Source organism: Macaca fascicularis, chromosome 1 (genome assembly GCF_037993035.2).
Source record: "Macaca fascicularis isolate 582-1 chromosome 1, T2T-MFA8v1.1".
NCBI lineage: Eukaryota > Metazoa > Chordata > Mammalia > Primates > Cercopithecidae > Macaca > Macaca fascicularis.
The window spans coordinates 183155587-183171317 of record NC_088375.1 but is presented as its reverse complement, the minus strand read 5'-3'; positions in this window follow the sequence as shown (position 1 = coordinate 183171317).

Here is a 15731-nt window from a genome sequence, read left to right as displayed (position 1 = left end):
AAGGATGACAAAAGAGAATGTTGTTGCCAAAGTCACAAATGTCAGGGCCTGGAAATTAAACTCCAAAGCATAGTTTCACATAACTTTAAGGCAGTTTGCCTGGTCTAAGGCCAAGACCCAAGACAAACACAGCATGTGTGTTAATCAGGGTCCCAGCAGGAAATAGATGGCACAATCAAATTTGGGATGATTTGAGAAGGATTTAATAAAAGGACGATTTACAAAGGTTGGGGCAGGACATTTTGAAAACATAAAGTACAGTGCTATGCTCAGGGCTAGCAACAATGCGGTTCGACCCCTAGGCCTAAAGGGGCTAGAAGGAGTGCTTGCCAGAGCCTGGAAGAAAGAATCCTGTGGAAAAGACAGGCAAGAGAGACACTGACTTTCAGTTGAGGAGCACAACTCTCTTTTCCACCTCTGATCTCCCAGGGTTCCCACTGACCAAACCTAACCAGAAACCCCTTCTGTGCCAGGCATTTTATACCATGTCATTTAATTCTTACAACAAGTAGGTGTCACTATCCCCCACTTTCAGCTGGGAAAATGGTGGCTCAGAACAGTTAAGCAGGTTGCTCAAACTCAAACAGCTAGTAAGTAGCATTGTTGGTATTCAAACCCAAGCCTACCTAGAAATACAGCCTGGGGCCCTTTATGCTTTGTAAAAACTCCAGAAGGAACTCTAGAGATCATCAGTGTCTCTAAGCCCAGAAAGCCTTATCTGCCAACTGTCAGGAATAGATTTAACATAATTTTCTCTTCTTTTCTTTTCTTTCTTTTTGAGATGAAGGCTCAAAGTCTCACTCTGTCGCCCAGGCTGGAGTGTAGTGGTGCAACCTCGGCTCACTGCAACCTCTGCCTCCTAGGTTCAAGCAACTCTGCTGCCTCAGCCTCCTGAGTAGCTGGAATTATGGGGGCCCGCCACCATGCCCAGCTAATTTTTTTTTTTCTCGAAATGGAGTCTTGCTCTGTCACCCAGGCTAGAGTGCAGTGGTGCAATCTCGGCTCACTACAACCTCCACCTCCCGGGTTCAAGCAATTATCCTGCCTGGTATTACAGGCACCCACTACCACGCCCAGCTAATTTTTGTATTTTCAGTAGAGATGGGGTTTCACCATGTTGGCCAGGTTGGTCTTGAACTCCTGACCTCAGGTGATCTACCCACCTCAGCCCCCCGCAGAATACTGGGATTACAGGCGTGAGCCACTGCAACCAGCCTTAATTTAATTTTCAGCCTTACCTCCCACGTTACCACTCTCTGACTATCCAAAGCACACACGTGCTTAAGTAAGATCTGGACTGCCCCAACGAGGCCTAGTTACATATTTAGGTTACAGATGCAACACTCTGGACACATTTCAGATACTAAAAAAAAAGGTCACTTCCCTGACCTCCTGTGCCTTTCTCTCACTGAGGCAGAGTACAGTGCCTTATTGTAGTGTACCTTTGAGAGGGTCTACATAGCTGATGACCTCCTTCTCCTCTTCTGAGAACTGGAGAATGTCTCCCTGTGCTATAGATTTCTTAATATGGTACCGTGTGCCTCCTCACCTCTGTGGTGTACTTATATTAACATTCAGGTTTAGAGTGGCTTTTTTCAGGTCTTTGAAGAGTCCTACTACATGGAGACAGGGGTGGAGTTATCATATTAGACATTTTCTGTTCCAAGTGAATCTGAACGTTTTCAACAACTACAGTGGCTGTCATTAGGACCTAATGTAGCTGACAGTGACTGCTATCAGAGAGCTTACCAAACATGATGTAATACTCAGATCCTGGTGGTGGCAGGAAAGAGTTTTACATATCCGCCACCACAATCGATGCTTTGCTCGTGTTTTACTGAAAACAGAACCACCAAGGTCTCATTCTCATTGCTGAATGGTTTCAGCCTGGTTGAGAGGGCATAAAACTTAGCATCTTCACTGGTTTGGAGACCTAGAAGCAGAAAGCACAGAGTCTTCAGGCTTAATTACCCAAAAAGCAGCCAGAGAGATCCAGCACTTAACCTCACCAATCTCTGGTATTTTCTTCCACACCTGTGCTGAAAGCTTTGCACACATTCTTTTATTCAAGCCTCAGAGCAACCCTGCAAAACGAGTATTATCTCCACTTTACAATCAGGAGGCTGAGTCATAAGGAGGTGAGTGACCTGCCTAGGGCCACATAGCTAGTAAGGAGCCAAGCTGGAATTTTAAGCCATGTTTGTCTGATTCTTTCCCCATACCATGCTATCTCTGATTTTCAAGAGATACTTGAAGACTGTTCTACAACTTTACAAAACAAAGACCTGTTTTTCTGAGTCTCCCCTGGGTGACCAGAATGAGATTCTACCCTACAAAAGTGCTGTGGTAGAAAGAGCCTCTGCACTTTCCAGACATCTTCCTACCATAGCCTAGTAGATCAAATAGTAATCATTGCTAACATTCACTGAACACTTACTCATTGCCAATGTGTTTCATTCATATATATTACTACTGTACTTAAGCTTCATAATAACCCTATGAAGTGGGTTCTCCTAATTTCTCTGCTTTATCATGAAGCCATTGAGGCTATTTCACTGGTGCAGGATCACTCAACCAGTTCATTTAATTCTAGAGCCCCCATCCTCAACCACAAGACTTTACTTCCTCCTCCAGAGAGTATCAGGGCAATAATAGATCTCAGAGCCTTTCTAGTCTAACCACATTACTTTATAAATGAGCAGACCAAGCCCCAGTGAGGAAAAGTTACTTATCCAAGACCATAGTGTCACAAATGAATCATGCCATACAAGCCAAGTCTCCTGGCTTCCAGGCTAGTGGTCTTTCTATTATTCCATGCTGCTGCCCAGCTTACTGGTTAGGGCTCTGTTAACTCTCTGAGTTTCAATTCCACATCAGCAAAATGTGGAGAATTACTCCTATGTCATAGGAGTCCTGTGGAAGGTCAAGTGAGTGAGAGATCTGAGAAGTACTTTGTAAACTGTCAACATAAAATGCAAGGGGCTATCATTATTCATACTTGGTGAGGGTCCTTCCTTTTTCTTTTTCTTTTGAGACAGAGTCTTGCTCTGTCACCAGCCTGGAGTGCAGTGGCATAATCTCGGCTCACTGCAACCTCCGCCTCCCGGGTTCAAATGATTCTCCTGCCTCAGCCTCCCAAGTGGGCTGGGATTATAGGTGCCCACCACCACGCCTGGCTAATTTTGTATTTTTAGTAGAGATGGGGTTTCACCATGTTGGCCAGGCTGGTCTCGAACTCCTGACAGGCGTGAGTCACCGCACCCAGCTGGGTCCTTCCTTATGATCCCACAGCTCTCTGTACTTTCCTGGGTCACACTATGTTGAAACTAGGTTTATTTCAGTCTCTTTGAATAATTTTTAGCTTCTGAAAAACAGGGGCTTCTTTATATTCCCAGAATCTGGAACAGGACCTGGCATAGAAGAGAGGCTCAATAAGTATGTGTTAAATTACACGGAAGAATCACAGGTTCTGAATTAGACATCTCATGAGCATTTATTGTACACAAGGCTCTGTGGTAAACACTTTCACGTCTGACATTATGTTAGGAGCTGTCTACATTTTAAAGAATATGCTTGACCTGGCATGGTGGTTCATGCCTCTAATCCCAGCACTTCAGTATGTCAAAGCAGGAGGATTGCTTGAGGCCAGGAGTTTAAGACCAGCATGGGCAACATAATGAGACCTTGTCTTTGCAAAAAAATTTAAAAATTAGTTGGGGATGGTGGTACATGCCTGTAGTCCCAGCTACTCCAGAGCCTGAGGTGGGAGAATCATTTGGGCCCAGAAGTTTGAGGCTGCAGTGAGCTACGATCACACCATTGCACTCCAGCTTGGGTGACAGAGCAAGACCCGTCTTAATCAAAACAAAATAAAATTAAACAAAGTATGCTTGCTTCCCCAAAGACCCCAAGAACAGCTAGAGTAACCAGGGAAGACTTCATGGAGGAGGGAGTGTGCACAAGGGAAAGAGCACTGAACCTGCAGGCAAGACCAAGTTTTGAGTCTTTATTCTGCCAAACACTACTTTGTAGCTCGATTCCACCTGCCTTCTCTCTAAGCCTCTTTTGTAACCCAGGACTCTTCTAGAGAACAAGGAGGAATCTAATGAACCTGAATGGGATACAATGTGAGGGACAACAACCAAGAAATCACACTGAGAGGAGATGGGTGGCTGAGCAGACTACCCTCACTGGCATCACCAAGGCACAGCTTCCCACGGGTCATGCTGTCTCCAGTTTCTCTCTACTCTGGAAACGGTTTTCCCTTTAATACCATTTAATACTCTGGGAACAGTTTTCCAGAGTGGATTTAAAATTTAAAATTCTCAAGCCAGTTCATAATTCTCTCCTTTAATCAATATGAAAACGAGATTCATAACAGTAGCCAGGAGGAAGAAGATGGGAAATCACTTCAGGGAATGATCAATGGATTCTACTTAGAGGACAAAAGTTTTCTCAGACAAAAAACTCAAGCTTGCAGAACTTGTGCTCAGAGCTCACCTTTCCTCCACAATATTATTTGGCTCTTAACAAAAGCCCTGTCTAATGAGCATGGCAGGCGATGGTTATTATCTCCATCTAGTATTGAAGCTCAGAGAAATAAGAATTGCTGAAATTATGCAGCTAGTAAGTCATGGGAGTTAGCCCTAGGGTCTGTCTGCTCCTCTCTCCATCACGGTAAGCTCCTCTAGGGAAGAACAACATTTGGATGTTAGACAGTGCCTTCCCCTGTTTCAAGTGCAGCATGCTATTTTTAAAATCCTAGGGGGTTGGGGAAAGCAAGAATCCAGCAGTAATGAATATAGTCCCTAGAGTCAGACCCAGAACCAGGTTCTACCTCTTGCCACCTGTGTATATAGCCTCGGGCAAATAACTTCTCTAAGGCTCCTCTGAAAAACTGGGAAAATAATAGTAATCACTTATTAAAGTTGTTAAGAAGACTAACAGGGATTTGTGGAAGGGCTTAGTTTTGAACTCCTGTTATTCAATGAATGGACATATTATTTTTGTGGAGAGTTCATTCTTTTCCATCTACTAATTTTTTTAGTATATGTGCTGCCGAAGGGAGCACTCCATCTACTTACTTTTTATTTTAGGAAAGAGAAATGAATTGGGTGGGCCAGGTGCAGTGGCGCTCATGCCTGTAATCCCAGCAATGTGGAAGGCCGAGGTGGGTGGATCACCTGAGATCAGGAGTTCAAGACCAGCCTTACTAACATGGTGAAATCCTGTCTCTACTAAAAATACAAAAATTAGCTGGGTGTGATGGCACATGCCTGTAGTCCCAGCTACTTGGGAGGCTGAGGCCAGAGAATCGCTTGAACCACGGAGGCAGAGGTTGCAATGAGCCATGATCGTGCCACTACACTCCAGCCTGAGCGACAGAGTGAGACTCCATCTCCAAAAAATAAAGGTCGGGTGCAGTGGCTCACGCCTGCAATCCCAACACTTTGGGAGGCCGAGGCAGGTGGATCACCTGAGGTTGGGAGTTTGAGAACAGCCTGACCAACATGCTAAAACCCTGTCTTTACTAAAAATGCAAAATTAGCTGGGCATGGTAGTGCATGCCTGTAATCCCAGCTACTTGGGAGGCTGAGGCAGGAGAATCACTTGAACCCAGGAGGCCGAGGTTGTGGTAAGTCGAGATTGCACCTTTGCACTTCAGCCTGGGCAACAAGTGCGAAACTCCATCTGAAAAAAAAAAAAAAAGGCCAGACGCGATGGCTCATGCCTGTAATCCCAGCACTTTGGGGGTTGAGGCGGGCAGATCACAAGGTCAAGAGATGGAGACCATCCTGGCCAACATGGTGAGACCTCGTCTCTACTAAAAATACTAACATTAGCTGGGCAGGGTGGCTCGCACTTTTAGTCCCAGCTACTCAGGAGGTGAGGCAGGAGAATCGCTTGAACCTGGGAGGTGGAGGTTGCAGTGAGCCGAGATCACAGCATTGCACTCCAGCCTGAGCAACAGAGAGAGACTCCATCTCAAAAAAAAAAAAAAAAAAAAGGAAATGAATTTGGTGCTTGGGCGATAGCACAGACAAAAACTGTTGTATAAAAGTCAGAATTTCCCCAATTAGTATATTAATATACAATAATTATATGTGCTAATACTGAGTTCCAGTATTTACCTTTATCTTTTTCTTTGTCTCCATAAAATTTTCCTGCAGTGAGCTGAAATTTACCATAATCTGGCTGATGTTTAGACTGCACCCATCGTTTTTTCCATTCATCTATAAGTAAAGGAGAAAAAAGAGAACTTAAAGACAAAATGCAGCTAATACTGACCAAGACTTACAGGAATGGTAAAGGTATGTCAAGGGATGACTCTAGTATTCCTGAAATTCCTCTCATTGTCCGATTGTCTGAATCCCACTATTTGTGTATTACCATGTGCAGTGGCTTGAATACCAAGTAGTTGAGGCACTTATACTTTAATACTCTACTTCACCCTCCTCTATGACAGTTAAGAGCTGAAAACCACCATCGGAATGTATGGTTGAAAGGCATGAAACAGGCCAGGCACAGTGGCTCATACCTGTAATCCCAACACTTTAGGAGGCCAAGGCAGGCAGATAACAAGCTCAGGAGTTCAAGACCAGCCTAGCCAATATGGTGAAACCCTGTTTCTACTAAAAATACAAAAAATTAGCCAGACATGGTGGTGGACGCCTGTAGTCCCAGCTACTCAGGAGGCTGAGGCAGGAGAATCACTTAAACCCAGGAGGTGGAGGTTGCAGTGAGCTGGATTGCATAATTGCCTTCCAGCGTGGGTGACAGAGCAAAACTCCGTCTCAAAAAAAAAAAAAAAAAAGGAAATGAATTTGGTGATTGGTTGGGTGATCACAGACAAAAACAAAAACAAAAGAAAGTCATGAAACATTTATTCTCATAAAAGTAGATGGAAAACTGTGCTTAGAGGGACTCATCCCTTATACATATTTATGTTTAGTAAAGTAATAAAATCAGCTCACCAAGTAAAGAGATTAGCAACAACATTTTATGCCTTCTTGAATTAGTAATGATGATAATGAACAATCAATTTCCATTTATCCTGTTCTGCTGCTTAAACTTTTTAATCTCTTTCTTGTAGTTTCAAGGAGATGCTGATAAATTTGTTTTGCTTTGGCATGGATGGCATGTAGACAAAGAGGCATTCTTCCTGGGTCCTGGCACTCCATCCAAATATTCAGTGCCTTTCTGATTTTATGCTTCAGAGTTGCTGACTCCCATTTCCTGGGCCCACTATGGGTCCCAGAGTCACAGGGCAATTTGGCAGCTTCAGCTGGAAGAGGCCTTCGGGGTAAACTTTATTTGATCTTCTCCCTGTAGTTCAATGGATAGTTCTCTTCTCCCACTCCCCAATATCTAGGTTTTGTTTGTTTGTTTCATTTTTTTGAGACAGAGTCTTGCTCTGTCACCCAGGCTGGAGTGCAGTGGCCTGATCTCAGCTCACTGCAACCTCAGCCTCCTGGGTTCAAGCGATTCTTCTGCCTCAGCCTCCTGAGTAGCTGGGATTACAGGTGCCTGCCACCTCACCCATCTAATTTATTTATTTATTTATTTTTTTGTATTTTTAGTAGAGACAGAGTTTCACCATATTGGCCAGTCTAGTTTTGAATTCCTGACCTCAAGTGATCCACCTACCTCGGCCTCCCAAAGTGCTAGGATTACAGGCGTGAGTCATAGTGCCCAGCCTCCAGTATCTAGGTTTATTACCTTATCTCTACCCATGAATATCCCACATCAACACACATCCAGCAAGACCACCCTGAGCTGGCTCTGTCAGCTCCTATTACTCATGTCTGATGACTCAACTGTTTCCCCTTATGAGACCCAGGGGACTTGAGCTTGCTTTTGAAAGAGTTAAGAACATGCCACTCCAAAATACGCTGCTCTTCCATATCGACTATTTTGAATTAAAGGCATTTATAAAACAGCAAGCGCAAGAAGATCACTCTGACCTTCATTCTGTTTCTGAAAAGCGGGGGAAAATTCCCCACATGAAAGATGTCTTCCCTATACCAAAAGGAAAGTAACACTTTTATTATCAAAGACAGGAAGTTGAAGTCAAAGGAAATCTAGACAAACAAACTTTGTTAAACTAACCCTTATCTCCCTCGTCACTTCTCTACCTAATTATCCTGGCCTAAGCCCCTTTCCCTTACCACATTTCACAACTTACTATTCTTTGTCCAATTCACCACACAAGTCGTTGACTCTAACTGCTTCTATAGGTCGTCATTTCCTTAGGAGGGCTCCCTTGTCACATAAAACTTACATTAAATACATTTCTATGCTTTTCTCCTGTTAATCTGTCTGATGTCAATTTAATTTTCAGGCCCTACTGAAAAAATTCTAAAAGGGAAGAGGTTTTACCTCTTCAACACTTTCTGTGGTCTCCCCCTGTCTCTTTCAAGGTCATGGTAATTAGACAGGTCTTGGGGACCACCTCTGTCACTCCCTCCTGAGGGAGGGGCCCCAGGAGCTTCTTTCTGCCTTAACTTGCTGTGGCTTGAATTAAGTGGATCCTGCTTCCCTGACCATCATCTACCCAGTGAAGGATAATGATAGATGCCAAGGCAAAAAGATGTGTTATGTGTTAGGCCCTCCTGGGGTTCCCTAAAAACTTCACTTTATTCACGCTCATGGACAATGCTGTGAGATAGGTGTTTTGTTGGTTGTTTTTGTTTTTTGTTTTCAGGGTCTTTTTTTGTTTGTTTTGAGACAGGGTCTTTCTCTGTCGCCCAGGTTGGAGTGCAGTGGCACGATCATGGCTCACTGCAGCCTCAATCTCCTGGGCTCAAGCAATCCTCCCAACTCAGTCTCCTAAGCAGCTGGGACCCCAAGCACACCACTACACCTGGCTAATTTTTTGATTCTTTATAGAAATTAGGATCTCACTATGTTAGCCAGGCTGGTCTCAAACTCCTGGGCTCAAGCAATCCTACTTCCTTGGCCTCTCAAAGTACTGGGATTACAGGCATGAGCCACCACGCCTGGTTAGATAGGTATTTTTAAATACCATTTTGCATCTAGTAAGTGGTAGACCTGAGATTTGAACCCAAATCTGTCTGATTTTAAAACTGTCTCATATAGTTTGAATGCATGTCCCCACCAAATCTCATGTTGAATTGTAATCTCCAATGTTGGAGGTGGGGCCTGGTGGGAGGTGTTTGGATCATGGGGGAATCCTTCATGAATAGCTTGGGGCATCCCCTTGGTGATCAGTGAACTCTCGCTCTGAGTTTGCTCTGAGATCTGGTCCTTTCAAAGTGTGTGGCACCTCCCCCTCCTACTCTCTCTCTTGCTCTCATTCCTGTTTTCATCATGTGACATACCTGCTCCCCCTACACCTTCCGCCATGATTATAGGCTTCCCGAGGCCTCCCCAGAAGCTGAGCAGATGCCAGAACCATGCTTCCTGTAAATCCTGCAGAATCGTGAGCCAATTAAGCCTCGTTTCTTTATAAATTACCCAGTCTCAGGCATTTCTTTTTTTCCTTTTTTTCTTTTTTTGACGGAGTCTCCCTCTGGCCCAGGCTGGAATCCAGTGGCGTGATCTCGGCTCACTGCAACCACTGCCTGCGGTTCAAGCGTGCCACCACGCCCGGCTAATTCTTTGTATTTTTAGTAGAGACGGGGTTTCAACCTGTTAGCCAGGATGGTCTCCATCTCCTGACCTGGTGATCCACCTACCTTGGCCTCCCAATATGCTGGGATCACAGGCCCGAGCCACCGCTCCCGGCCTTAGTCTCAGGCATTTGTTTATAGCAATGCAAGAATGGCCTACTACATTGTCTTTTCTCTGAAAGAAGAAAGAAGAAGTGCTATGTAGAAAAAAAATGTGTGTAAGGCCGGGCGCGGTGGCTCACGCCTGTAATCCCAGCACTTTGGGAGGCTGAGGCGGGCGGATCACAAGGTCAGGAGTTCGAGACCATCCTGGCCAACATAGTGAAACCCCCCGTCTCTAATAAAAATACAAAAAAAAAAAAAATAGCTGGGCGTGGTGGCGGGCGCCTGTAGTCCCAGCTGCTCGGGAGGCTGAGGCAGGAGAATGGCGGGAACCCAGGAGGTGGAGCTTTCAGTGAGCGGAGATCGTGCCACTGTACTCCAGCCTGGGTGACAAAGCAAGACTCCGTCTCAAAAAAAAGAAAAGAAAAAATGTGTGTAATAATCATAGCTACTGTTTGGAACCATATGTCAGGCATTGTGCTGAGTATTTTCATGCATCATCTCATTGCATTCTCATAATAGCCCTGTGATGAATGTCCTATTTTTTCCCCATTCAAAAGATAGAGAAATAGAAGCTCAGAATCTTGCCCAAAAGCCCAGTTGTAAGTAAGTGGGTAAGCCAGGCTCAGACCCAGTTCTAGGAAACACCAAAATCTGTACTTTTAACTTCTACACATGACTTCCCATGAAATCACGTGTGAGAAAAGCCCTTTGTAACCCGAAGAGTGTGCAACAAATGTACGATTCAATCATAGCACTTCAAGGTCTGTAATTAATAGTTTGTGTATAATTTGAGTAATGTCTGTCTTCTCTACTAGACTAGTAAAATCTATAACTATTCTGCTGACTGTTGTGTGCCAGTATTTAGCACAGAGTAAATAACCAAAAATATCTGTTGAATAACTAAATAGATGCATGATCATGACTTTTGCCTAAGCCATAAGATTCTTAGCCTTACTAATGGATTGACTCTTTTATTCTCCATTTGACAAATGTTAATTGATTCTAAAAAACTTGTAGAAATAGTTGTATAACTTTGGCCTTGAACTCAACGGTAGAAGAGGTTAGAATAGAACTCAAAACTTCTCAGTGCTAATTATTTTTCTGGGTGAACAGTATCAATACAAATCAAACCTGACACAATTTAGGGTGTCTCAAAATAAGGAGCCTCTCTTCTTGTTAGGAGAATAATATCATATGATTAATGAAGTCCCTTTAACTTTTCACATTTTTTCTCTTAACATCATAACATCATAAAAGGCTCAAGCCAGAATGACCCTTTAGTGGTCATTTAATCTGACTTCCTCATATTAGAGGTAGGGTGGTCATTTAATCTGACTTCCTCATATTAGAGGTAGGGAAACTGAAACCCAGAGAAGGAAGTGACTTGCCCATGCACACAGAGTTGTCAGTTACAGATCTGAGACTAGAACCCAGTTCGTCTGCACCTTTGTTTTGGGCTAATTAATTCCTTTCTTCAAGAAACGCTTATGGAGTATTCAGTCTGTGCCAGGCATCAGGTACACAGAAATGAGAATCTGACAAGGTCCTTTCAGGGACCTGTGAGTTTTAGGGAGTTTATAATCTGGTGAAAGAGACAGACAAGTAAACAATTAAACAGTAAACAAGCAAACAGACAAGTCGAACAACAGTGTGTTAAGGGTAGTGATAGAAAGCACAGGGCAATAAAATTCAGAAAAACACTGACTGCTCCTCGGCATCAAGGCAAACTTCAGAGTAGGCATGCCTGAATGTCACATGAACTTATCTCTGTATCTGTACTTCCCAGAGTGTCTGGCTCGTGATGAAGCTCAAATCAAAAGACCTGGTTAGGGATTCATTTCTGCCTCCAGCTTCAGCAGAATCTTTTTTTTTTTAGATGGATTCTGACTCTGTTGCCCAGACTGGAGTGCAGTGGTGTGATTTCAGCTCACTGCAGCCTCTTCAGCAGAATGTTGACCCTCTCTGAGATTCAGTTTCTTCATCTGTAGAAAGAGGTTACCTAAGGTATAGAGTTTCTTCTGGAAGAATTAACTGCATGCAACACCATGTTAGGCACACTAGAAGTGATCAATAAATACGACTTGAGTATTCGTGTGCATATGTAATATGTGCATATGTGTATATGTATACAAAGATATACATAGGTAAACAAATGTAAATATTTTTAGATTTGAAAGTAAAAGCCATGCTTTCCAGGTACATAGTCCTTAGACTCAGACAGAATAGGTCCATTAGAAATGCTTATTTAGATAAAAATACATATTTGCTGCCTTTATTCCACATAATCAGATTGTATTCTGCAAAAGAGAATTTGCTAGATGAGTTAAAGCTTCTCTCTTCAGGTGCCAACATGTTGTCTACATTTTCAATGAGAAATTTTTCTAGACATAATAAAAGACCTTGACCTCTAATATATATAATCCTAAACAAAATTTAAACTTTCCCAGGAGTTTGAGACCAGCCTGGGCAACATGGCGAAACCTCGTCTCTACAAAAAATAGAAAAATTAGCCAGGCATGGTGATGCGTGCCTGTAGTCCCAGGTACTTGGGAGGTTGAGGTGGGAGGGTCACCTGAGCCCGGAGAGGTCAAGGCTGCAATAAGCCATGATTGTGCCACTGCACTCCAGCCTGGGTGACAGAGTAAGACTCTGTCCCAAAATACTACTACTACTACTAATAATAATAATAATAATTTAAATGTTCTTGAAGACTCAAGGCCTGTATTAGGCTGTAATGTACAGCAGAGGTTTGGGTCTGGTTTTGTAATGTTTCTGTCTGCACTGTCCTTGTTCTGCTGTGAGCACTCACTTCTCTCTGAGATCCATGTTTGCCTCTAGCAATCCAACCGATTCTCATGAGACCGGTAGACCTACATCCCTGCTTAACTGACTGCCAATTTACCTGCCTACTGCCTTTTCTTTCTTCCTTCCTGTCAGTCTACCTGTATGTCTGCCACATAGACCATAATAATTCAAATATTTATCAACTGTTAAAAAGCCTTGTGGGGTGGTGAACAGCATGAGATAAGAATCTCAGCCTTTCCACCGATTTCTGTATATGACCTGAGTAAATCACTTTTCTGAATCTGTGTCCTCATGTATAAATAAGGATTATATTTAAACTCTTTAAAGAAAGGAATTCTGTGCCCATAGTAGGTGCTCAATAAATGTTTGTGGAATAACAGATTGGCATGAGGGCCAAATTAATTAAGATAGTAAATATAACTATTGCTGCTGCCATTGAATGACAGTCTTTAACAGGTCCTCCATTTATCTTGGAGGCTGTCATTTCTAATCAACTATACCCTAGAAAGCAGGCCAAATTTGCTAAAAAAAAAAAAGTGTGCATTAAAGAAGAGCCTCTATGCTGAAAGCAGAAAAGAATATAAGCTTTTCACTTAAACATTTACAGAGATCCTATGTTGAGCCAGTCTGAGTGCTAGATGCCAGGGTGCTAAAGTGAGCAAGACAATTCCTCAAGTCCTTAAGTCCTCAAGGAATTCACAATCTAATGGGAGAGACAGGCAAATAAATTATCTGCTTTTCTTATTTTATATTTCTTCATTTTTCAAAGTAAAATAATTTATTGTAGAAAATGTAGAAAGCCCAGAAGAAACAAATAAGCAGTAAAAACATCCATGATACCTACCGCTCAGAGATGACCATTGTTAACATTTTGATATACTATATTTCCTTCTAGCCTTTTTTTTGAGACAGAGTCTTGCTCTGTTGCCCAGGCTAGAGTGCAGTGGCATGACCTTGACTCACCACAACCTTGTCTCTCAGGTTCAGGTGATCCTCCCACCTCAGGCACGTGCCACCATACTAGCTAATTTTTGTTGTTTTTTTTTTTTTTGTAGAGATGGAGTTTCACCATGTTGCCCAGGTTGGCCTCAAACTCCTGGGCTTAAGCAATCTGCCTGCCTCAGCCTCCCAAAGTGCTGGGATTATAACGTGAGCCACTGCTCTTGGCCAGAATGTCTTTCTACTGGGGTTTGTCTGACATTTTTCTCGTGGTTAGATAGAGGTTATAGGCTTTGGGGAAGAAGGCCACAGAGGTAAACGGCCATTCTCATTACATCATATTAATGGTGCATGCTATTAACATGACATCACTGATGGTGTTAACACCAATCACCTGGCTGAGGCGGTATGTGTCAGGTTTCTCCATTGCAAAGTTACTCTTTTTCCCCCTTCTTTCCAAATTGCACTCTTTAAAAGACAGTCAATATGTACAGTCCACACTTAAGCAGTGGGGAGTTATGCCCCACCTCTTTGAGGGCAGAGTATTTACATAAATTATTTGGAATACTTCTGTACAGGAGATTTGTCTATTTGTCCCTGTTTATTTACTCAATCATTTCTTTATACCAGTATGGACTCATGGATATTTATTTTATAACTTTTTTTTTTTTAAGTAATAGGGTCTCACCCTGTCACCCAGACTGGAGTGCAGTGGCACAGTCATAGCTCAGTACAGCCTTGAACTCCTAGGCTCAAGGGATCTTCCCACCTCAGCTTCCTGAGTAGCTGGGCATGTGCCACTACAACTGGCTTTTTGTTGCTCAAATGTCTTTAGCCATTGGGAGCTCTTTCAGTTGGCTCCTATGTCCCTTTGACACACCCCTATCATTCTGATTTTTGAGCACTTCCTTACTTTCTAGAACTATAAGATGCTCAAGGCTCATCTTGTATATTCCCTTCTTCAGCCCTAGATCAGCCATTTCTCTAAGGAGGCCTAGTTCCTTTTATTGGACAATGGTATTATAAATGATGATATGGGCTCTGGGTGTCATTTACTTTTTTAAAGTAAATGTTTTAATTGGAGTATAACATTTATTCAGATTTATTCAGATAACATTTATTCAAAACATAAGTGTATAGCTTAATGAAATTTTAAGAAGAGAAATTTAAGGCAAATTTTCCAGGTACCTGGAATTATAATTGTTAACTGATGTATTAATTCCAAAGTCTCACTGCATCCAACTCATGCATCCCCTCTCATACCTTCAGAACGAAATTACCAAAACCGAGTGGTCACATCTGATAAGAGAAGAAGCAGCAGCTTCAACAGTCTTTTCTTTTCTTTTGAGACAAAGTCTCACTCTGTTACCCAGGCTGGAGTGCAGTGGCCCTATCCCAGCTCACTGCAACCTCCACTTCCTGGGTTCAAGCGATTCTCCTGCCTCAGCCTCCCGATTAGATGAGATTACAGGCACGCACCACCATGCATGGCTACTTTTTTTGTAATTTTAGTAGAGACGGGATTTCACGGGGTTGGCCCGGCTGGTTTCGAACTCGTGACCTCAAGTGATCCACCCACCTCAGCCTCCCAAAGTGCCAGGATTACAGGTGTAAGCCACCGTACCTGGCCAACAGTCTTTTCAATAGATTTTCGTCCTGCCTTCCTCCTTCTATATACTCACTTGTTTATTAAGGGTTTATTATGTGCCAGGCAGTGAACAAAATGAATCCCTTCCTTCATGGAATTTATATCCCAATTGGCAGGTAAGATGACAAACTTTAAACAAAATAACATATAAAAGGGCCGGGTGCAGTGGCTTATACCTGTAATCCTAGCACTTTGGGAGGCTGAGGCGGGCAGGCGGATCACTTGAGTTCAGGAGTTCGAGACTATTCAGGAGTCCTTGCCATCAGTTTGTACTTGAGACCTGGAAAGGCCAGCTGGATCAGGCCTATTCGGTTCGGGCATCAGTCCAGGGTGATTCTTCCCCAGGCTCAGCATGTCCAAGTAGCCATGATTCACAGACAGTCTCAATCACTTATCAGTCGGGGGCCTGAGCAGCAGAGTGTTCCTCAGCCCTGCTGAGCTGTCCTCAGTGGGTCTGAGCCAGCTGCAAACAGAGGCCCGTTGTCTCAGAACGTCTCTTTGGCCAAGTTTTCATAGTCAAGTCTGAGTGTTGACAGAATTAACATTCACACACACACACACACACACACACACACACACACACACACCCCTTGTGACTCCTG